Genomic DNA, 25,149 nt, shown 5'->3' with positions numbered 1-25,149 from the left:
CAGAGGAGACTCTGGGAGGACATTTAAAGTCTTATTTCCCGGACACCCCATGTAGCCATTTCTACTGCTCAGCTCTTGGGCTGTGCTGAGTTCCTTCACAGAAAATGGGACTTGTTTCCTTTGCTTTGAATTGCACGACCTCCCCCCCACCCCCACTCAAACCCCTCTGCCACCCACCCTCCAAATCTATCTAGGGCTCAGCCCAGGTGTGGGAGGAAGGCACAACAGGGTTTCTTCTCGGGGACCCATCAAACCTTTTACACCTTCCCCAGTGCCCAGCTTGGGAAATATTTCTCTCCTGGGGAAAAGGGGTATGATGAAAACTGATGACTGGCTTTTGAAATTCAAAAACCAAGAACTTGACTGCCTTTAACAACCCTCCCTTGAAGCAGTGGATGGATGCCTGCTGTGTGGGAGGGCCATAAGGTGAAAGAAAGGAATGTGGAGGAGGGACTCAGTTAATTTCCAAATGTTATCCCGGTTACACCAGTTAAGAGCATATAGCAATGGCCCAGGTATGATGGGATGAGAGGTGGAATGAGATATTGGCTAGGGTTTGGGGCTGATTATTGAAGGAGGAAAGCAGAAAGGATTCAAGAATGATGCTGGGATCTGGAGCTGCCCAAGCAGAAGAATGATAGTGCAAGTGGCAGACATGGGGCCAGCAGGAGGGTGGGCACCCTGATTCTGGGAGGAAGATTGAGAACTTGGCTTTACGCTTGGGTGAGGTGTAGAGGTGATCATCAAATCCATGAAAGGGCCTGAGATCCCTTCTTTCTGGAAGATGAGACAGAGAGAGTTGCTGAAGTTTCAGGACTGAGTCTTGGAAACTTCCCCATGTAGGAGGTAGGAAGAAAAAGAGGATGGTTCACAGAGGCCAAGTCTTTGTATTACTGGATGGAAGGTCTTGACCGTGAGTTGTCCAGGTTCTTGGAGTGTTAAACAAAGAGTTGAATAAATAATTGAACAAAACGCAGAAACAAATCAATGAAAGAACGAAGCAATGAAAGACAAAGCAACAAAAGAATGGAGTAAGAAAGCACACTCCACAAAGTGGAAGCAGGCTGGGACAAGCAGCTCAAGAGCCCCTATTGCAATGGTCTTTAGGGTTTTTATTAGGCTAAAAGAATTTGGTAACACCCCTAGGTGTCCTTTAGAAGCCTCCAGTTGGTTACACCTTATGAAGGATTGGCGTGTGACCAGAGGTAGTGGAGACTTGGCTCACAGCCAATCAGAGGCCAAAGTGGAAACGTCTTATTATCACATGAGTGAGGATGTGGCCTGTATGGTGCCTAATCTTGCCTAGAACTGGCTGCACCTGCTGTTCTTTTGCTTATGCCTTAACCCTTGGTTACCCTAAATCTCTATTTTCCTGCCTCATTTGCTGGGCCAAGCCACATGTGAATGTGTCTTTCTTCTAACGATGTGGTCTCACCTGGATATGTGGGAGGAGAATCCATCTTAGAGCATCTCATTAATACACTAGCCTGGTCTATACGTGCATTTGATGACCATCTGTTGCCCTGGAAAGCAACATCTGCACTGATCATTCAAAATTGTGCATCCTTGGGAATATCTGAGACTGTACGTTTTTCCTCCTGTAGATACAGATGTTCCTAGAAGTAAGGTTGGTTTTACTTTAAAGTAAAAAACATTCACTACACACCTAATATGCACAGAGCACAACATGGTACAACTACGTGGTACAGAATTTTTAAACTGCTGGCTTATGGGCTATATCTGACCCAGTGACTTCTGTTGTTTAGCCCACATAGTGTTTGGTTTGTTTTGCTTTGCTTTGCTTTTACTTTTAACTAGTTACCCAAATTTTAAAATCAGGACGTTTCACCTAGAAATGTGGATCTCAGGCTATTCTTAAAAAATCCATTTGGCCACGGTAAGCCAGTATTCACAAGAGGCAAAATCAGCTCGAAGGTTGGAGCAGCTGCTCCCTCAGACAGACATGCACCTGCTATTCTATAATAGATCCTGCCTGTTCCATGTCTCTCATTTATACATCTAGTCTGACACCTGTGAGCCCTGATGTCTGAAATGCCTGGCTTGAGGATTCAGTGCATGGGCTTTCATAAAACACAGGCTCAAATCTTGACTTGGCCACCTACTGGCGACTTTGGGCAAGTTATTTGACCTCTTGAAGCTTGCCTCCCTATCTGTAGAATGACAATGAAAAGAATTGCCTACCTCCCAGGACAAGGAGCACAGAAGACAAGTAGAAATTGCTCAGCAAATGACAGTTATTGCTGTTAAGGATGAATGAGACAAACTCCCTGCTGATAAGATTCTAACCCTTCGAAGCAAGTAAGAACACAGGCACCTGTGAGCCAAGGCAGAATGGGCTCTGTTAGGGGGAGGCTAGGAGCAGGCAGAGCCCTCACGCTGTGGCACAGAGAAGGTTCCCAGAGTAAGGAGGGGACCTTGGGGCCTGGATTTCTTTCCTCTTCTGTGGGAGGCAGGCGGCCCAGCTGCGGCCTGCCTGGACTTTGAAACGCTGCCATGCAGGACGGAGCCCAAGCCCTGGGAAGGCTGGTCCCCACCCCTGCCGGCCGCCTCTTTGCTGGGATTCCAGGAACTGGCCGTATCAGTTGGGCCCAGTTTCAGGAATCGGGTTTCTTGCCTTTTCCCCTCAGTCATGTGGCCGCTGGAGTGGACGGTGCAGGCAGGAATGTGATGAGCTGTCAGGCCGCTTTCCAGGCAGGGGAGTGGGAGTATTTCAGATGGGGAATCTGGTTAGAATGTGGGGATACCAGGCAGACCCCACCTCATGGAGCAGCCCGGGCAGGTCTCTCAAGTCTGAGAGCTAAAAAAGCAGGCTCCCCCCGCCTCCAATCTTAGAACACAGACCACCCCTGGCAAGACTTGTTTCTGGGCTGGAGGAGACAGCCTGAGAGAACAAGGAAGGCTTTTTCTCTCACCACCCTGGGGCTGGGAATGTCTCCTCTGACCTCCTCTGCCTTCTGGGACCCTGGGCTGGGAAGGAAGTGTGCCTTTTAAACAAAATGTTATGTACACTGCGATAATTTAGAATGCTGCTCATCAGCAAACGTCAAAATCATGTGCATTTGTGTGGAAGACCTTTCTTCTAAAGAACTCCAAAAATAGGCAAATGGAGCACCAGGTTCACTTTCCAGGCCTGCTTCTCAGGCAGGGAGAAGCATATCTGCTACTGATAAAACAAGAGACACAGAAGGCCAGCCTGCTGCACAGAGCCAGGAAGGGTCACCGTGGCAGTGTGTCTCCACCCAGGGCTCCTGCCCCAGTCTGCACTCAGCTCCCCAGCCCACCACCTCCTAGGTCCCCAACTATTTTTCTTTGAAAAGGATGGAGGTCCTTCCCCTTTAGAGTGAGGTAAATGAAACAATCTCTTGGGCACAAAATTTAAGTGGGGGGAGGTGACAAAAAACTCAACACTCAAGATAAATAATATTTTAATGCAATTTAATTTTAAAAAGCAAAATGAATGGAAAATCTATGATGTACAAAATATCAAACTTTGAAATAAAGGTAGGATCCAGCCATGTATCTACATGACCACCTCATTCACCTTCATTGGCCTCAAGTTTGCTGCAAGCACCATCCCCAGAGCCTGTGTAGAGGGCAGGGAGCACTGGGCTGGGTCCTATTCTGCTGCTTAACAACTGGTTGACTTTAGGTTAAGTGAGTGAAACTTTTTTAGCCTCCATGTACTCATCTGTAAAATGGGGACAGTAACACCTACCTCAAAAGGTGTGAGAGTTAAGTGACGGACAATAGACAAAATGCCCAGCACAGAGCTGTAGCCATTCCCTAAGAACTGACTCCCAACCCTGTGGTTTCCCACCAGGCTTTTTCTCCCGAACCTCACAGGAGACATTGCGGACTAGAATTAATCTGCTCTATCCCCTAACCCAAGTGCCTGCACCTGGCAAATGAGTCACGTATGTCTGTTTAATGCCCGGATTAAATATGGAAAAGGAAATTGATCCAGAGCTATCAATTAAATGATCAGTGAAGTGAATCTACAGTTAAGATTGAAAGAAGTGGTAGGAGCCCCATCACAGGGTGGAAATGCAGATCTCAGGGCCCCTGGAGTAAAAATGTGGGTCAACAAAATGGTAAAATTAAAATACACACAATAGACCACATGTGGTGGCTCACGCCTGTAATCCCAGCACTTTGGGAGGCTGAGGCAGGTGGATCACCTGAGGTCAGGAGTTTGAGACCAGCCTGGCCAACGTGGTGAAACCCCGTCTCTACTAAAAATACAAAAATTAGCCGGACATGGTGGTGGGCATCTGTAGTCCTAGCTACTCGGGAGGCTGAGGCAAGAGAATCACTTGAACCTGGGAGGTGGAGGTTGCAGTGAGCCGAGATTGCGCCATTGCACTCCAGCCTGGGAAAAAGGAGCGAAACTATCTCAAAAAAAAAAAAAAAAAAAGGAGAGAGAGAAATTAATTAATTAAAATAAAATAAACACAACAACCTGAGGGAAGTATTTGGAACTTATGTGATAGAAAGAAGATTGACTTTCTTGTTATAAGATAACCTACAAGAAAATGATAAAGAATACCCAATGAGAACATGAACAACAGACATAAACAGATAATTTACAAATGAAGAAATGCAAAGGACCCAAAATCCCATGAAAGCATGCTCAACTTTTCTAATAATCAAAGAAATGCAAATTTTTCATGGATTAAACTATCACCTTTTTAAAAAGTTACAATTTCTGGTACTAGTGAGGGTCTGAGGAAAACAGGTAATCCATACATTGCTGAAAGAAGAGTAAATAGGATTTTTCTGGAGGCCAACTTGAATAAAAAGTTTTTAAAATGTGCAGACTCTGACTCAGAAATGGCATTCCTCGAAATAACATCTATTCTAAGGTAATAATAGATGTGAGAAAAAATGTTAGTTTCAGCAAAGAATTGCTTAACAGGACACTGAACATCACTTGAGTGTCCTACAATAGAGGATTTTTTAAAAGTTTATAAAAAGGTAAGTAGATGACATCAAAGTGTTATCGGTGGTTATCTCTGGGTAATAAGATTGTGAGCTGTATTTTCTATTTTTTGCTTTTCCTTTTTAAAATTTATTTTATTGTGGTAAGAACACTTAACATGATTTCTATCCCCGTAATAAGTGTACAATACATTATTGTTGACTGTGGGTACAGAGGAACGTAGAGCGTATTCACCTTGCTTAACTGAAAATTTACACCTGTTAATTAGTAACTCCACATCTGCACCACCCCCTAACCCTACCCAGCTTCAGGTAACCACCATTTTTTGACTCTATGAATTTGACTATTTTAGATACCTCATAAAGTGGAATCACACAGTATTTGTCATTCTTTGATTTGTTTGTTTCTCTTAGCATGGTGTCCTCAAGATTCATCCATGTTGTCCCATATTGTGAAATTTCCTCCTTTATTAAGGCTAAACAATATTACATTGTATGTAATTACCACATTTTCTTCATCCATTCCTCTGTTTACGGACATCTGTGTTGTTTCCATATCTTTGCTATTGTGGATAGTGCTGCAATGAACATGGGAGTTCTAGCATCTCTTCAAGATCCCGATTTCAATTCTTTTGGATAAATACCCAGAAGTGGGATTGCTGGAACATATGGTAGTTCTATTTTGCTTTTCTGTGTATTTCCAATTTTCTACAATGAACACATGTTGCCTTTTATAATAATTTTGTTTTAAGAATGAAAGATCTCAAGGGTCTGATTATCCTGGGGAGGAGAGTGTGCTGTGGGTGACCCTGCACCTGTGACTTCTGGATCTGCTGTGTCCGGTCCTCTAGTCCCTGAGCACTTGAAGAAGGAGTGGGGTTGGGGAGGATTCCAAGCTGCACCACAGGTCATTGCAAACCAAGATGGTCAGCACAGTGTGGGAGCAATCTGTGAGCCTGGTGTAGGTTTCTGCAACATTTGGCTGATTTGAAGTAACAATAAAGAACAAAGTTTTTGAGTGGAGTGATTGCATTATCTAATACTACAGAGCCTGAAAAGAAACGTGCTAATAATTGTTTTAAGCTAATTATTCTGTAAAGGTCAAATAGTATTTGTGAACTTTAGCTGCTATACTTAGGGCACTGAAGCAAACAGATCAGTCCGTTATTGGGAGTATAATAAATCAACTTTTGAGTTTAACATATTTTCACGAAGGTTATTTTTCCTTGCAGGAGCTTTTCAGCCACTGAGAATTCAGAGCCTTTAATGATTCTGGAGACCTCTTAGGTATTAACCCTTGAATTGCTTGGCTTACCCAAACCATGCTTCCCCTAACCCCCTATCTGAGCTAGGTGAGAAGCAGATTATCTGAGACCGACATCAAGTGAACCCACAGGCCTGGGATCCTTGGTGCCTCCAGCAGCCAAGGCTTGGAACTTCCTGGGACCCTGGGTCTGCCCTAGCTTCCTCCCCACCCCAAACACCACAGGGTTCTCAGTGGGGTTTTCATACTATTAATTATTTCTGAGCTTTGAAAGGATTGCAAAAGGCCCATGGGGATCAAGGAGGCCAAAGCCCATCTGGTGAAGAGATGCTTCATGATGAGGGAGGGGCCATGTGGAGAGTTGTGTTTTGTAGGCAGGACAGATATTTGCAGGTGATGCTGGATCAGTGGTGTTTGCATCCTGGGCCCTTCCAATATGAAAGCAGCCAGAGAAGGGACTGGAGCCTGAAATTAATAATAATCATGATGATGATAAGGAAGCGGGGAGGAAGAGAAGGAGGAGAGGAGGTTGATAAAAACAGCTATCATTTATTCACACGTATTCACACTGTGTATCAGGCAGTATGTTAAGTGCTTTGCACACATTCCTCATATACTCACAATCCAAATACTATTCTTTTATCCATCCTAGAGATGAGGAAATCAAAGCTTAGGAAATGTAAATAATTTGCCCAAGTCACACAGATAGTAAGCAGCACAGTTACAGTATAAGCCCAGATCTGTGTGACTCTGAGACCTAAGTCTTAACCACCGAATGACATTGATCCTGAAACGTATAGGATAAAGCTAGTAGAACGAGAGGCAAGTAGAGTGTTCTGAGGCATTTAAAAAGGTGACAAAGTAACTCTTCAAGAAGCCAAGTGCTGGAGGTCTTTGTTCAGCTCTTGACTGTAGAGAAAGGTGGATGCTTGCAAAGGAACAGACCTCAGGGTGATGTCTTAGCTGGATGTGAATGGGGCTGTGGGGTCAGTTCCTCGGTTCCCCCGTAACCTCTTGCTATCTAAATCCATTGTTTCCTAAATGAGTTCAGTGAAACACAACTCATTCTTAAACCCGTGTTCTCTCTGAAGCTGTCTTGCTTCTTTTCCTCCTCTCTCCTCTGGATCTGAAGGAGATATGACTGTATGTGGCACTGCTGGAGACACCTCTTGAAGTCAACTGGGCACCTGGCAGGTAGGGGCACAGCCTCTACTCTTATGTCCCTACATTCACGGCTTCCCCACAAGAGGCAGGAGAGAGCAGTGGAGCTTCAACCTTACTAGCTGCTAAAGAAACACGTTTCCCTCCCTGAGGCCTGCAGTATCCACATTCTGCAAAGCCTCGACTACAGGGGAGTGGCTGAGGCTGGAAGTCCCTGAGACTCACACCTTGTCCATGTCCCTGCTGATTACCACCAAGAGGCTGGAACTGCCCCAGCCTGAGAAAGCAAGAAGCAGCTCTCAGGATGGCAGAGTTGGGTGTGGGCCTTTAAACCTATTGGCCCATAAGAGGGAAGTGCCCCAAATTACTTTTTCCAGTGCTCACAGTGCTGGATGGTTTAACAGGACACAGAAGTTGTGCATGAGGTTTTTTTTTCTTATATTTTCAATGAATGTTTTTAGTATAATTATTATGAAAATTTATAATATATTTGTCTTTAATTAGACATTTACTATTAATATTATAATAATAATTCAATAATTCAATTCAGAAGAAAATGTTTAACATTTGGAACTTTATGATTCCTAAAAATAATGTATTGAAATTTCTATTTGGCTGCAAATAAATATTACAGAGTTAATATAAAAACTTCCATGCATAAAATAAATTACATAAAATTTAAATTCTGCCGAAGAAGTGAAATTCAAATATGAAATCAAGGGGAAAAAGAATTAATATAAGATTCTGACTCCTAACAAATAGCAATGTTGATGCATTTTTTAAATGGGTGCTGGTGAGTATCATATCACCTTATTGGATGAGAGGTGCTGGGAGGGAAGGTAGATAAGGTTAAGGGGAATTGATTGCTGTGTTCATTAACGTGGCCAGGCTAGGCCTCACTGAGAAGTTGATGTCTAAAATGACAGCATTAGCAGATATCTGGAAGAAGAGTCTTCCAGGTAATGCAAGGCCCTGAAAGAGGGAAGGAACGTGCCCAGCATGTTCAAGGAACACCAAAGAGCCCAGTGTGGTGAGACTGGCAAAAGAAAGAAGGAAAAGATGTCAATGGTAAAAGTTTATTTTTCAAAATTAAGGAATCGACAAGCAAAATAGGTTGAAGATCATTGAGTCATATGTTATAAAACATGGTGTTATGAGACATTTAACCCAGGTTCCTGGCTACCGGTTACATCTATTCCTCACAAATCATACACTCTCGCCTAAGTTAATTGCAAGCAATTGGATGTTGGATATTTTTTAAGAGATATTTCACTCTTAAGTTATAAACATGTGTTTTCCATTGAACTCTAAATATCTTTGTACTGGGAGGGAAGTAAAGTAATGTACATTCTCTTCCCTTTAGAGTAGATGGAACAATTGGATATCTATATGCAAAAGCTGAATCTCCATCTAAACATCAGCCCTTAAGCAAAAATTAACTCAGAACATAAATCTAAATGCAATGCATAAACTAAACAATTTTGAGAAGGAAACATAGGAAAAAATCTATGCGACCTTGGGTTTGGCAATGAGCCCTTAGACATGGTATTAAAATATAATCTTTTTTATAAATGATGAGTTGGACTTCATCAAAATTGAAAACTTGTGCTCTGAGACAGACACAGCTAAGAGAATGAAAAGCCAAACTACAGACTAGGAGAAAATATTTGCAAATCACGTATCTGACAAAGGACTTGTATCCAGAATATAGAAGGAATTCTCAAAACTCAACAGTAAGACAGCAAACAACCCAGTTTTAAAATGAGCAAAAGACATTAACAGACATTTCGCCAAAGTGGAAATAAAAATGACAAATACACACATGTAAAGATGCTTGATAAAATTAGCCATTAGGGAAATACAAATTAAAACCACTACAAGATACCACTACAACCCCTGTTAGAATGTCTCTAGAAATATATACTGATAGCACCAAGTGCTGACAAGGATATGGAACAACTAAAATGCTCATACATTGCTGGTGGGAATGCAAAATGGGATAGCCCCAGTGAAAAGTTGTTTCACAGTTTTTCATGAAGTTAAACATATACTTACATCCCAATAACCCCACCCCTGTGTATCTACTCCAGAGAAATAAAAATGTATGCATACACAAAAACCTATACATGAATATTTATAATATCATATAATAAGTACCTTTATTTATAATTGTCCCAATCTGAAAACAAACCAAATGTTCTCCAGTAGATGAAAGAAGGACATCTGTGTTGCATCTATAATCCATACAATGGAAGAGTTTTCAGTAATGAAAAGGAATGGGCTTTTGGTACATGCAACAACTTGGATGAATGCAAAGATATTATGTTGAGTAAAAAAAAAAAGTTGCAAAAGGGTACATAGTACATGATTCCATTGACATGACATTCTTGAAAAGACAAAATTATTAGAATGGAGAATAGATCAGTGGTTTCCAGGGATTAAGGCCTGGGGAAGCAGTGACTATAAAGGAAGGGCACAGCAGGGCTTTTACAGGTGATGAAACAGTTCAGTATCCTGATTATAGTAGTATTAAATGAATCTGTATGTTAAAATTCTACTCTACAAAAGGGTCTCCAAGAAAGGATCAGTTTTTAAATAATTTGGAATTTTCTAGGTAGATATTCATGCCATCTCTGAAGACAGAGAGTTTTATCTATTCCTTTCCAACCTGTATGCCTTCCATTTCTTTTTCTTGTCTTATTGCACTAGCTAAGTATAATAGGTTTTTTTTTTTTTTTTTTTTTTTTTTTGGAAACAGCTTCTTGCTCTCTCACTCAGGCTGGAGTACAGTAGCATGATAATGGCTCACTGCAGCCTCAACCTCCTGGGCTCAGGCAATCCTCCCTGAGCCTCCCAAGTAGCAGGGACTACAGGCATGAGCCACCATGCCTGGCTAATAGTTTTTTTGTTGTTGTTTGTTTGTTTTTTTGTAGACACAGGGTCTCACTATGTTGCCCAGGCTATTTTTGAACTCCTCGGCTCCAGTGATCCTCCCACCTTGGCCTCCCAAAGTGCTGGGATTACAGGTGTGAGCCATCATGCCCAGCCTAATAATTTTGAAAATAAAAAAATTTAAGGTATGTAATAGGGTCTTCCTGCCACCCTGACTTCCATTTATTCCATTCCTACCAACCTTCTTTAGCCCCTCTAGCTTCTCCTGTAACCTTCCAGAGTATCTTTATGTATATACAAGGAAATCTGGATATTATTTTCATTTTTTCCTGCATTCTCATGAAATGTAGTTTACACAGTACTTATTTTACTTAATATATCCTGAGTTCTTCCCACATCCATGGTAGAGAGCTAAATTCTAGGAGAAGGTTTAGTTGCAGCCTTGGATCTGTTTTAGCTGATGTTTTTCACACACTGCATGCAAAATTCCTGAGGAAGAAGCATTTGCTCTCCAGGACTGACTGCACCCAAAGGCAGGAAGGATCTATTTACTAAAGTGTTTAGCCAGGTACACAGTGCACATAGTCCACTGCCATGTGCAGGGCTAAGCTACTGCCAGAAATCAATGTTCACATTTGAACTAATGTTTCAGACTGCCTGGCTTATCTGGTGAATGTTTGTAGAATAAATGGGTTGGAAGAGAACTCGGGCACTCTATCTAATGCCTGGGCCTTGGCTGTCCATTCTGTAAAGCCACCAGATATGAGTGGTTGGTACCTGGACTGTTGGCTTAGACAGACGGCCTCTTTCCATGGCCAGATCAGCTTAGCTCACCTGTACCCACCCCTCAGTTGTTCAGACCAGACAGCCTGCATCTCTGCCATGCTTCTCCCAGGATGCTTTTTCATTCCAGTGCTTGATCTTCACTGATCCTCAACCTTCTGCACTTTCTAAAACCTGTAAAACGTTCCCTTCATCACGCTTCTGAAATATAATACAAACGTTTGCTTCACATAAACTCTTGATCAAGCCTCGACATGAATGCTACTGTTTTCACACTTCTCCATTGTGGGTGGGTATCTAGATTTTAGATTCTAGACTGGTCATTCCATTTCAGATCTAGAAAAACAGAGGCCTCCATAAATCAGCAATATGCAATGGGAGGAGACAGTGTGGTATGGTGGAAAGATGGAAAGAATATAGGTTTTGGAGTCCAATATTCAAAATCTGAGATCAAATCCCATCTCTGCTACTTACTAGTTGTGTGACTTCGGCAAGCCACTTAGGTTTTCTGATCCTGTTTCCTCATCTATAAAACTCCTGTGTGGTCATAAGGATGACAGGATAAGTTATATAAGACATTCACAAAAAAAAGGAAAGAAACGAAGCAGATATTACCTTTTGTGTCTTTGGGCAGAAGGAATTTCTACCACCTTCCTCCAGCGGTGAGGCAGCATGGTGAAGCGACATGGTCAGGCAAGCTGACTGCCTGGGTTCAGTCCTGGGTCCATTACAGTGTTGACTTGGGGCAAGTTAATTATCTCTCTAGGCCTCAGTTTTTAATCTAAAAATTGGCATGAAAATAGTACCTGCCTTACACAGTTGTGATGATCCAATAAGAACATTTAGCTCAATGCCCAGCACACACATGTTCAATAGACATTATCAGGAATGTAAGAGAATAAGCCAGACCATAAGTAAATGTCATGACTGATGACATTTCATTGGCCAAACCAAGTCATGTAGAAAGCACACTGTGCCCACAGTGGGAGGAAATGCACTTTACATGGAAAAGAATGTGGATCTAGAATCCTGTTACAGGAGGGTAGAGATTGGGAAAAAGATCCAATCATCTGGCTCGGACACAGAAGGAGATGTTAAGGGCACTGATATGGCTCAGAAACAGAAACTCATAAACAGCAATCACAAAAAAAGCAAGAATAATAACTGCCATTTATGGAGCACCAACTCTGGTGGGAGGGGCTGTTCTCAAATAATCACAATATAGGCTGGGCAGACCCAGCGAATTTCCTTCCCCTCATCTGACTCTCTCTGTCTTTCCCCTCCTACAGTGCTTTAATTCATGGTGAAATTCCATTTCAGGGAAGTTAATTATAAAGAAGAAATAATAGCAACCATTATGACCAGAGTAAGACTGATAATATTTATCAGTTACTTCATGCACATTATCTCATTCAATTCTCATCATAACCTCAGGGCATGGTGTTATTTTTCTCACATTGTAAATGAGGACACCAGGCTTAGAGACCAAGCGCTTTCCCAAAGCCACGCAGCTGGAAGGGAGCAGCGCTAGACTGTGAATTGTTAGAGTTCACAACCCATGCTCTTCTCATTATCCTGCTCTGCCTCCTCCTGGTGCACAGCACGAAGTCTCCAGAGCCTCTGTTCCCCAGACTGAAGCGGAGCCAATGTTCTGGACCCTCTGCCTACAATGTGGAAGTGGATAAATAGTAGCGAGGATGTTGGTGCTTATGTTAACAGAAAGCTGTTTGTATTATCTCTCACATCAGTGAAGGATGTTCAGAGCCAAGAGTTAAGGAAAAAAAAACACAAAAAACCACTGGGTGTTCAGGTAGAAAAGCCTAGGAAAAATAACAACAAAAAACCCCACTGGGCAGAGCTGGGTTTGGAGCTGAAGTCTGCGTCGTCTCACAGGAGTGGGTGGAGGGGCCGGGGAGCTGTGGCGTCCTGGCTGTTGGAGTCTGTGGGCCTCCCCAGCTGATGGCTGAGGCATAAGGCTCTGGAACTTGGAGGCTGCCCTGAAGAGCCCTCTGCATTAGTTTCCCAGGGTTCCTTAACAAAGTACTGCAAACTGGGTGGCTTAAAGCAACAGAAATGGATTCTCCCACAGTTCTGGAGGCTAAAAGTCTGAAATGAAGGTGTCAGCAGGCCATGTTCCCTCTAAGACCCAGAGTCTGAGACTCTTTCCTTGCCTTTGCCTAGCTTCTGATGGCAGCTGGCAATCCTTCATATTCCATGCCTTGCAACTGCATTACTCCAACCTCTGCCTCTGTCTTCACATGGTGTTCTCCCTGTGTGGGTGTCTGTGTCCACATTTCCCTCATCTTAAAAGGGCACTAGTCATATTCGGTTTAAGGACCCCCCTCCCCCTGATCCCACTCAGTATGACTTTATCTTAACTTGATTAGATCTGCAAAGACCATATTTCCAAATAAGGTCACTTTCCACTGGTACTAGGGGTTCAGACTTCAACACGCAATTTGGGGAGAGACAATTCAAGCCATAACACCACTATGTCCTATGTCCTAGGACTTGGTATAGGGTAAAAGTACTGTCTCATGTAGCCTTAGAGCCCTCAATGCAACTGAGACGAAGGTTCCAGCAGTGGCCCTTAGACAAGTTAAAAAGCATAATCTTGAGGGGTCAGCCTCTAAAGTTCTGTTCTCCTGCAGGTGTGGGGACTATCCCTAGCTTTGTGACTGAAGACTTGCCAGGTCCTGGAAGCATCTGGGAAGTGTTTTTGCTGAGGAGAGTTGAATGTTTGAAGAAGAAAATATCAGAGTGACATTCCTGCTGCTGGCTCCCCTCTGATGTGCCGCCCTTGTGCTTTCTCCTACTGCACTTGCGATCCAGCAGCCTACAAAGAACATGTGCTTTCGAATGAAAGCCCTGCTCCAGCACTCACTAGCTAGTTAACCTTAGGAGTATTATTTCAAAGCTCTTGGAGCCTCGGTTTTCCTCATCTGTTAAAATGGGACCATAAATACTTAACTCAGTGTTGTGAGAGTGAAATTATGTTATGTGCAGGGAAGTACACATAGCAAGTATTTGATATGTGTTAATTTCTCTTTCTCGTCCTTACTGGATGGGATCAGAGGGATGGATAAACCAGTTACCACTTCACCAGTTCGGCAAATGTTTATCGAGCACCTACTACACAAGTGGCTTTATGCTGGGCCCTGGGGATGCAATGAATAACAAGATCAAGTCTTGTCCTGCAGGCACAAACAACCATGTAACAATGTAGTAAGTTTTGTTTCTTTTCTGTCCTGGGTGCTCCTATGGGACCTTCAACATCCTAAGAACATTTTGGGTCCAGTGGTCTGAGATCTTACCAGAGCTCCCAATCTCTTTCCTAAAATATAGTGTAAGTGTTAAGTGCCTACTCTAGGCAAAGTCTTTCACATATAATACCCCTACATTTTACAATATTTTGTATGGTCCTAGCATCTGCATTTTTCAGGTGAGGAAACTGAGACTCGGGTGTAAAGAAAACAACCAAAGATCATCCAGATGGGATTTAACCTGACTTGTTTGGATCCCAAGACCTCATCTCCTTGATACCATTTACAATTTCAAAACTGTGACTCTAAGTAGACAAGCTTACATTTTATCTGGCTCTGAACCTTATGCAAAGGGGAGCTGGTTCCAAGAACAAGAGAGGTAATGTCAGCATTCCTGGATGATGTGTGGCCCCTGAGTCCAGCTCAGAAGGCTGGCACACATTTGTGCTGACACCCCACTGTGTCTTCTTGGTTTTAGTCCTACCTTGGGTTTATGTGCACTTGCTGAGTAGCTGGGAGATGATGGTCCTTACCTATGGAGCTACCACCCAGTCCTCTCTAGCATATTTCGGCTTTTCAGGCATAAGTTGAGTCTGTTCTGATTAAGATGCCCAGTCATTTCATTATGCAAGACTCTGAAGCTTGGGATCAGTGTTAAAGCCAGTGTTCTCTAAGGATACACACACACACACACACACACACACACACACACACTGCAGAGGTCAGGGGGTCTGTGGAGTTAGGATATATTTTTAACAGGCCTCTCTAGTTCCTAAAAGAATGAAAGTTCCCAGTCCACTGGCCTGAGAATGCTGAAGTCACTTCAGCCCCCACCCAACAAACATTAAAGACCTGGGAGGCCCAGGGTTCCCGGGGGCTACTGGTGTTAGGGAGAGGCTTGATGGGCCTTAGAGACAAACTGGATCTGTTGCTGCTTCCCAGCTTGTAAAAAAAAAAAAAAATCAAAATCCCATTTTTGATGTCTGACTGTGAGGCCCCATCCATCCCACCCCTTCTGCCCCATATCTGTGCAGGTAGGTGAGAATGCCTGGGCTCACCTTCCTTTAGCACTAGCAGGAATTGAAGCCACACAACACATAAACCTTTGCCCACAAGCAGGAACCCTCACCCCATCCCCACCCCATAGGCACCATGAAAGCCCAAGCCACATTTCAGATGTGCTTGGGAGCTTGCCCTGCTCTCCCTAGAAAACCTCATTACTTGAGCAATAAACCTCTTTAATACCCTCTTGGTGCATGGGTGGTGTCATCAGTCTTAAAATTTGAACAAAATTTTGGGTGGGGGTACTTCCCGTCTCCATGGAGTGACTCAACAGAGCCTCTTGTTTTATCACTGAGGGCTGCACTGCTCTAACATGTCTAGAATTCCTTCTGATTTCTTTATTGGGCCCCTCCTCCTCCCTGCAAGGGAGCTCCCAGTGCAAGGCAGACCCTCATCACAATTGTAGGGCACATGAAACTTATTTTCTGGAATCCCAGGCCTGCCCTTTGTTTTTTTCCCCTTCAGGACATTCATCTTACATCCTCCAGCTGCTAAACCACCTAGCCTTCTGCCCAGCCTTCACACTCACCTCCCCTGAACCCCCGTATTAAAAATACACAAAAAAAGATCCAAAAAACTCCCTCCTACCAAGGCCTTAAATGACTGCTGAATCTTAACACATTGCTTTTGTGGGGAGAAGATCCTTAATAGTAAAAGAACTTAGTTGCTAATGTGGCGTTTTAGGCTTCAGCAATAGGATAGGCATCTATGTAGTTAGGGTCCTAACTCCCAAATACCTTCGCCTTCAACTCACCAGCTGCAATTATGCAATTAGGGCTTCACTCCTTTGGTTCAAAGCTTCATTCTGTTAAAAGGTAATTCTTCCTCCTGCTTTAGTAATTGATACTTAGTGGGCACACAATTATCACATCCTTTCCTGAGGACAGAATATTTGGGTGAAGGGATGGCGATGAAGAGGATATTTGGCAATCAAGGGAGCAGAAAACTTCCATTGGAGAAGGGTTGCAGGACCCAGCAGGAATAGTGAGAGAGTTGGAAATTCTGGTACATCCTCATTTCCAGGGATCTCAGACATGTCCAGTGATGCAAAGTACAATAGGAGCTTGACCTAGAGAATGTTAGTTATGCCAGTGCCCTTGAGGCCATCAGCCCCAACCTCACTCTTTCACAGATGAAGAGCTCAATGTTCTGAGAAGGCCTACCTAAGGTCACCAAGTTACAGCCAGGACCAGGGCTGGAAATCAGGTCTGCTGCCTCCAAGATGGCACCATCACAGTTCATCTGTGACAAACAATCAAGCATGATAATTGTGAGTTCCTTTGCTGTTACATTACTGGAACTTACCTTCATTCTGACACGCTTTTGTGAATGCAGGAGACACAGGTTTGGTTGCAGCTGCCATTCCCTAGATTTGACCTAACCTAACCCTGGACATGTCCATGGAGGTGTGGGTGCATATGCAAGTCACCTGCCATGTGTTAGGGGTTTGTGTGGGAACCTGTGTGCTCCCATGTTAGCATGTCAAGGAACGGGGGCCCCTTTATGATCCTATAATGAACTGCTTCTCCTTCAAATCTCTGCAATCCTAAATGCTGGTTGGATGTCTCATTCTTCTTAACCATGTAGACATGTTATGGGGGCCCAGGATCCCCACCCACTTTTGAGAAACTGCAGAGACTGTTTCAGCGAGAAGTCCTGCCCTTTCCAAGTAAGTCAGTTTCCAGAGGACTCCCGTGGCAGTGAGCACCTGCCTCCATACCCCAGGCCAGATCCCAGCAAAGGAAGATAGGCTATAGCTCTTTCAGATTTCTCTCTCAGTAACTGACGTAGTTTTCACCTCTTTTAAAATTCAACATATTGCTTCTTGCAAGACTCAGGCAGGAGTTCCAAGTCAAACAAGGGAGAGAGTGTGCTGTCCTCCCCACTGCTGTTTTTCTCTGTTATTCTGACCCCTGCAGAGTGCCCTGGGGCCATGGCCAGAGCTGTCAATGACACAGCGCAGATGTGAGTGGTGGAGTCAAAGAAAGCCAGCAACCAAAGCATTCAGCCCACTGCTTCTGAAATACAATCAGCGTGCAAGTTCATACATACATGTGTAGATATGTGTTTGCTTTTCCTACGAAAACTTTAATTAGCAAGAAAATTGCAAGTGGCCATAATCCTCCAGCCTTAAAGGCAGCCTGCATGCTGGTGCTGGATTTTTCAAGTCAGTCGGCTTCCTTCATCAATGTGCTTCCCATTAGCCAGAGAGTTGCCCCGAAAGGCTGTCTTCTCTCACCTGCCTCCTCTGAGGGAGGTCTACAGTTGCCTTGTTGACATGGCAGTCACTAAAGAGAAGGGGACTCTGGCTATAGCCTTAGTCCAGGCAGCCCAAACAGGGAGGAAGAAACCCCCCTCCAGCCCCAGGTGCCTGGAGATGTGAAATCTGGGTCGTGATGGCCATTCAATAGACAGGCTTGCTGTGCAAGTCCAGAACTTCAGAACAGCAGTTGGCCTGCAGCCTCTGAGGTTCAGCAGGGACTCAGTATGATTTCTAAGGGTTTCCTATCCTCATCAGCTTCCCATATTCTGGTCTTCCTGTTGCTCTTGGGAGCCTCTAACCAGAAGAAGAGTGGAAGGGGGAGCGATCCAAAGATTACTTCTATCCCTAGGCACTCACCCCCACTGACTCACTCATCTCCTGCTGGGATTCTAAAGCCAGGATAAATGGGCTGGGGTAAGGTTTGACTTTTTAAGAAAACTTTTAGCAACTGCTGCCTGCTTCTTATTCAAATTTGGCTGATGATTATTGAATACTTACTATGGGCTAGGCATTGTGCTAAATGCTTTCACATATCTAATCTCACACAATTCTTATAACAACCCTGAGAGGGAGGGATGAATATCCCCATTTTACAGATGGACAGATTGTAGAGGTAGAGAATGCTGGAAAATGGAACTGGAGAGCCACCAACACTTTGGAGACAGACCTGAGTTCCAGTCTCTACTTTGTCTTTTACTAACTGTGTGACATGGGAAAGTTACTCAATTTCTGAGCCTTGATGTCCCGATTGGCAAAATAGGCATTGACTTACAGGGCAGTGACAAACAAATGAATAATGCATGTGTAGTTGGCATGCTGCCTAGCATACAGTGGGCACGTAATAAATTAGGCAATGATGACTCTTGGAAAGATAGGTCTAGTAGATGTGTGTGGGGCAAAACTGGGGAGGCTGATGTTGGACATGGGAGTCAGGATAGAAAGCCATGGGTTTTATGTGACAGTCTCAGCTGAAGCCAGGTGGGGGTGGGTGGAGCAGGAATAGACAGATAGATCAGTAAAACAGAATGGAAAGCCCAGAAATAGATCCACCATAAAATGGAGCTTAGTTTATGATAAAGGAGGCGTTATAAATTAGTGGACAAACTGAACCATTCAATAAGTATGTTGGCTTCCTCTGTGGAAAACAAAAACAAAAACATTAGATCCCTACCTCACACCACAATTAAAAATAAACTTCAGATGGCTTAAGGACCTAAATGCTCAAGAGAATGTTTTTATGGTATGGAGATAAGACAGTAATGTCAGAAATCATAAAGAAAAATGTTAAAATTATAAACTTCTGGAAAAGTAAAAAGCAAATTAAAAAGGATTAATAATTCAAAAAATATAAAGAATTTATTTAAGTCATTATTTTAAAGGACAAAGATTCCAATAGAAAAATGAAGACTATAAGCCAACAATTCACAGAAGAACCCTGAATGTCCAATATACCTATGAAAAGATGTCTGGGCCTCAACAGTAAGTGAGGGTATTTGGTTTAAACAAGGAAATTCAATTGCACATTATTAGCTTGGTAAAAACAGAAAATCACAACAATACAAAGTATTGGTGAAAATATAGGGAAACAGGAATTCAGCAGGTAGGAAAAACCATTTTAAAGAACAATTTTGGTAACATCTAATAAAATTGAAAACACTTGTACCCATGACTGAACTCTCCTCTTCTAGGTTATATCTTAGGGAAATTCCTGTACATGTTTTATAAATACTGCTTATAGAAACAAAAAAAAATGAAAACCACAAAATGCCCACAATTGAGGATATGAGTAAAACAAATAAGTCTGTATGATGAATTACTGTACAGCAACTAGAAGGCATGGAGCCAATCTACATATATCAATATAGCTAGATCTAGAATACACAATTTTGAGCAATAAAAGCAAGTTGCAGAATATTATGTATAGGATGATACACTTTTTGAAACAAATTTAAAAACATGGAAAAATGTTATATATTGTTTATCAATACATTCATGTGTGGTGAAAATATAAAGACATGAACTGGGACACATGGAAACCATCATAGGGTTGCTCTGGGGAGGGAGGGAGAGGAACAGGACTGGTGTGAGGACATGAGATATTTTAATTCTGTAATGTTTTATTTCTTTTTAAAAAGATCTGAAGTAAAAATTTACAAGTAAGCATGTGTTCATTTGTGGTGGCAGGCACATGGCTTCTTTCAGGGTGTTTTTTCCTTTTAAAAATAAGCATACCTGGGGTCACTCTGTCTCACTCTCTTCTTCCAGAGCCTGGCTCTCCCTCCCTTCTCTTCATCAAGGAGTTAGAATCAAGAATGTCATCAATCATGGGAACAACTTCTTGCTGTTCTTGTAGGACCTTTTTATCTTGTCTCTGAGACAGTGTCTTTTCTTCCCCTGGCTTTATCAAGGAATTTAACCTTTCTAGCGTTCGTCTAGAACTTGTAGTAAGCGTGATATTAAAAGCAAAGCATCCACTCCAGTGATCTTGGTGGGAAAAAATTACATGATTTCTAAAGTGCTGTGAGTCAAACTCTGAAATGAAAGCTAGAAGACTACTGCATCGATATGGTAATATTCACCCCAGAAGGCTCAGACACGTACATAAAAAGACTATTCACAGTGGTGTGGGCAGAGTTGTGGGAATGCACCTGGATGGTGAGGCTCTGGGGACCAGCAACAGCGGCAGTCATTACTACCCCAAGGCTAAAGGGAGGAGGAGAAAAACAGTATAATTGTGGTCCAGTAAAAACGGAAACTCTGGAGGAGGGGATGACTGGTGGCAACTGGAGTCATGCAGGGCAGCACCTAAGACCAGTACATGACACCAAAGCAGGGAGAGGGTGGAAAATCGGTGAGAAGAAATACCGTGAGCTATCTTTCCTCCCAACTGCTAACCTCTTCTGGGTGCCTCCCATTGGCTAAGTCCAGCTGGAAGGCAAATACGAGGCATTCTGGGAGATGTAGTCCACAGGAGTCACCCCGCATCCCCAACCTCCTCTCTCCCTAGGAGGGCAGAGAACGAATCTGGCATAGGGGTGGGGGAAGATGGAGAAGCAGCAGCCTAAGAGCTAAAGGAATCCAAGTCCTGGCACTAAGCTAGTGATAGCCACATAATTGCGTTCGGAAGAGCAGAGGGAGAGAGGCGCATGCTGGGGCATGCTGCCCTTGGACAGAGGTCACTGTTAAGGAAATAGAAACCAAAGAAGAGAAATATGGCTTGGAATTGGGGCTCTTACTCAGCCTCCGGGGAAACAGACTGGCAGGCCTCCCGAGACCCAGTGTGAGAGGCAGAAGGAGAGGGACAGGGGACTTCAAGATAGGCCCAGAGGGAGTTGGCAGCCAGTGGCTATAAATCACCATCTGCTTCTTCCAAGTGGGAATTCATAGGTAGCCACGGCTGCTGAGTGCACAGATGTGGAAGGAAGCGGGCGGCTGATGGAAAGCAGGCGAGTGGGAGTGAGAGGCGCTGTATGTGAGACCCAGCATCTGCCGGATCCTAACGCCAAGACGACCCTCCAGCCTGAGGCCTCATAGGAAACTGCTTGTCCCACTACCCAGGCTCCAGGCTGTCTGGAGATACCTCCAGGAACCCCAGGCTCGCTGCCTCCCACAGTGGCCCTCCAGCAGACAGTGACACCCACCAACTCACTAAGATTTCTCTCAGCTCCGGGCTTCCCAGCTGAGGTCTGTTTGGCCTGACTGTGACAGAGAGAACAGCGCTGGGCAACAGCTCAGGCCAGGGCAGCATCTTGACCATCTGTACTCCCCTCCCATCCTGCCTGGCACTCTTGAGTGTCTGGTGGGGTATATGAACTTAGAGGCTCCATACTATAGCAATGGCCAGTGGCAGAAGAAGGGGTCCTCAGGCCCTCCTCTGGCTGTGAAATCTCCGCGGTGACATCACTTCCAACCTGAGACTGCTCAAGTCAGGGAGGGATGAGATGAGACCAGGAGGCTCTGCCTCCTAAATCTCAAAGAGGTGAATGTCACTCAGCCCCCCTTGGGGCCTCATGTTCTAACCAAGCAGTACCATGGCTAACCAACTGCAACTAGACTGCATGTTCCTTGAGGACTGGAGCTGAAATTTGGCTGTTTTTTTCTTTTTTCTTTTTTTTCATTCCAACAGCACATTTCCCCTGCACATATCTGGTACTTAGTGATTGTTTAATTTAATCTGATCTAGCCCTTTCCTTTCAGAGACAAGGAAACAAAAGCCCCATGATGGTAGGCATGGTCCTTGGGGGAGCACAGTAAGGGCAGAGCCTGTACCGGAACCCGGGCCCCTTCCTTGTCCATTGCTCTTTCTACTCCAGCAGCATGAGTCTCCTTGTTATTCTGCGAAGTGATTTTCTGGGGGTGCATTTCCACCAGGTGAAGGGCATAGCATTTAGCCTCATATGTTTCCTGACCACTGGCTCCCCACCAGAGATAGATGGACCTTCTCTGGCATTGAGCTGGGTGCCATGGAAAGCTCTGAACTTGATTTGTTATAGAAAAATGCATGCTGCTAAGTCGGTCTCCCCAGGGGACATTTTAGCTACATGACTCATGGGGTCTTCAAAGACCCTGCTCCATTTAAGGCTGATCTATTTGCAAGCATGTGTAGGCTTTGAGAATTTTACAGTGGTTTGTGAAGAGGATGGAGTATACACTCAGAATGCATGAGCCTTTCCTGGACTGTAGATAACATGGTATGAGTGTGTGTGAGAGAGAGACTGATAATGATTGTGTCAAAGCTTTTTAGAAACAGATCACTAACTCTTGTCAGATCTGAAATGATTTTCTGCAAATGGGAATTTGCTGACCCAAATTAGACCTGCAGAATATCTATCCTTCTGGGTTGCTGAGGTGCCCAGCTGTGGGAGCAGACCCAGGGAAGAGGTGTGGCTAAGGAAGTGAAGGGAGCGGCCTGTTCTGCACAGCCCTGGGCTTAGCTGTGACTGTGTGATAGGAATTTAGGTGGAAGCATCATACTTTTGCCCCACTTCACCCCAGCTTCTAAGCCTGTGCTGCAGGAATTTGTTTGAGGTAAAATAAATGGATGCTCTCCTCCCATAAGCAGCCTTTGCCCTAGATCTGGGGAAGGATGGACATTCCTGGCAATCCACCTCGGGAATCAGCTAGATGCTGGGTGGATGCAGATTTGACTTCAGGGAAAAGTGTCCCCCCACAGTATCGCCCATCACCCTGGATCTTCTAAAGCGCAGTGGATTTGTCTTGACCTTGGGGAGGTTAGCTTTGACCAATAGAATAACAGAAGCAGGACCAGCAGAGCGGTCACAGCCCCCCAGCTCAACCTGTAAAGGGAGTGTGCAGACAGTGGCATGCCAGCACCCAGTGTCTCAAAAAAAAGTGTTGCAGCCATTCTTGAGCCCACTCTCTCTTACCCCTCACATCCAAGCCATCAATAAGTGCTGTCAGTGCTTGCTCCAGTAAAGATCCAAACCAGGCATTTCCCTTCTCCCCACTGAGCAAGCTTCACCCAAGCTCGTCTCTACATTCTCTCAAAGGGATCTCTTGACTATTAAAAAGAGCCTAACTTCCGCTTTTCCACCCTCCTTTGCTCTCTTCCAGGTACACTTCTTTGTTGGTTAACCTACCTTCCTTCTGGGAGGAAGGAACACTTTTGCACAATCCTCCCCAGAGGGACATTTGCCACCTGGAATCCAACCAAATGGAGTCTGTCAGGAGCTTGTGCAGCATCTGCAAAGCCAGTTCCAGTTGACAGAGGATTCAGGCTGGCAGTGAGGACTCAGCTGAGATCACCAAACCCTTGGGACTGGCTTGAGTTCAAAATGCTAGGTGCCCTGAGCCAAGAAGCAACAGAACCCACTTGTGGCTCCCTTGTTCTGAAGCCACAAGGCCACATGCTGAAGGCCTGTCCCTGCAGCTCTCTCCAACCTCATCAGACCAGCAAAACCACCTTGTTCCTAGGTCCTTTCTAGAAGCTGGTGTGCCTGGGGTGAAAACATCCAGTGTCCCAATGAAATATATGCCATTTATACAAGGTACGCTGCTTTGTCGTTGTTAACACAGAGAGGGGACTGGAGGCAGGCATTTTGAACTCATGACTTCAAGGCAACCCAAACAGATGTTAAAGCCTGACCATCCTTTTTGTTAAGATCATAAATATAGCTCAATTTATTGTAATGCTCAGAGGTGTCAGGCACTATTCTGAGTACTTCATTAACCCTCTCAACAACCATGAAATTATTATTACCTGCATGCCACAGATGAGGAAACTGAGGCACAGAGAGGTTAAATAACCCACAGGTTTACAAAACTATCAAGTGCCAGAACAAACTACAAACCATCAGCCCAGCACTAGAGCCTATGCCCTTAACCACACCATAATATATATATATGGGGGTCATGCCTTGTTTTAAAAAGAAGCACTGCATTTTTTTTTCTGCAGCTACCACCTCTGGCACCGTGGGCAGGAGGCAAGGCCTGGTCTGCAGAGTGTGTGAGCCTTAAACTCCCAGCATGAAGCTCTTCAGCCTCCAAGGGCGCTGGCCACCTCTGAGCACTCATTAAAGTCAGGTGTAAGTTCTCTCTTGTCCAGTCTGGTTGGGAAGGGGGGTACTCAGTGTAATCTAATACCTTAGTTTATACATTCTGCAGGGTTTTGGGTCTACAGGAGTGTGAAAATAGCAGATTATCAGACTGACAAAATCCAATTTTGACCTTGTGATTTTGTGTCCTGTGGAGCTTGGGTGCTACAGATGTGGAAGGTTGAAGAGAGTGAACTGAATGTTTAGGGACCCTCTGACACCCCTGGAAAATGTTTTTGCAATCCATGATCTTTATTTGTTTATGGATCATTTTGCATAGAAGTAGCTGAGAGCGTGTAATCACATAGCCTCAGCCCAACTGGCCTGTTAACAAAGCTATCTAATCACTGGCATGCCAAGAGAGCCACTAGCCTTGACTACTTTACTCTGACATTTAGTTAAACAGAGATGATGCCCTTATGCCTTCCAAAATGGCTGCATCGTAAAATATTAAAGTAATGAAAGTGTCTGTGAGTGAGAGCTCTCAAGGAAGGAGGAATAATCCTTGCAAGTACAAACAACGGCCAAATGTATCTGACAATGAATGCATCATTTACAGGCCAGCTTGTGGCATCATTAAAAATAGATCTTACTGTTTGTTGGGGGCTTGGGGAAATTAATGAAAAAAAAAAAAAGAAAGAAATTGGCTCAAAAAGACATGGTTGTCTTGGTAGCCTTGGAGAAAGGAATATGATCATTCAGGAAATATTACTGAGCTCCCACAGTATGACAGGCACTGGACTAGGCATGGAGACACAGAGGGAAGAAGGTCCCACCTTTGTGGAGCTCAAGTTTACAGGGTGGATGGGATGGGCAGGTCTGCAGGGAGTTACACACAGTGTGCAAATGGTGCAAGAGAGATAAGCACAGGGCAACGTGGGAGAGAGATACCAGGGGTGTCCCTCCCAGTTTTGGGGAGTCAGAATAGGCTTTTCTAATGTAATAATT

At 44.0% G+C, this 25,149-nt stretch overlaps 1 protein-coding gene across 2 annotated transcripts in view; it reads left to right on the top strand.

The window, feature by feature from the left end:
• Window positions 1-23,654, top strand: part of STK3 (serine/threonine kinase 3) — a 459,940-nt gene extending 436,286 nt beyond the window's left edge. The window contains exon 13 of one of the 2 annotated variants that reach the window (XR_010159291.1): window positions 23,222-23,654. The gene's annotated coding sequence lies outside the window, so the exon portion shown is untranslated. Of the gene's footprint in view, window positions 1-6,191; window positions 6,242-23,221 lie in introns of those variants that run through there. The other variant, XR_010159292.1, reaches the window with a different exon arrangement.
• Window positions 23,655-25,149: the final 1,495 nt, after the last annotated feature.

Source organism: Pan troglodytes, chromosome 7 (genome assembly GCF_028858775.2).
Source record: "Pan troglodytes isolate AG18354 chromosome 7, NHGRI_mPanTro3-v2.0_pri, whole genome shotgun sequence".
Lineage (NCBI taxonomy): Eukaryota > Metazoa > Chordata > Mammalia > Primates > Hominidae > Pan > Pan troglodytes.
This window is presented reverse-complemented; position numbering and strand designations above follow the sequence as displayed.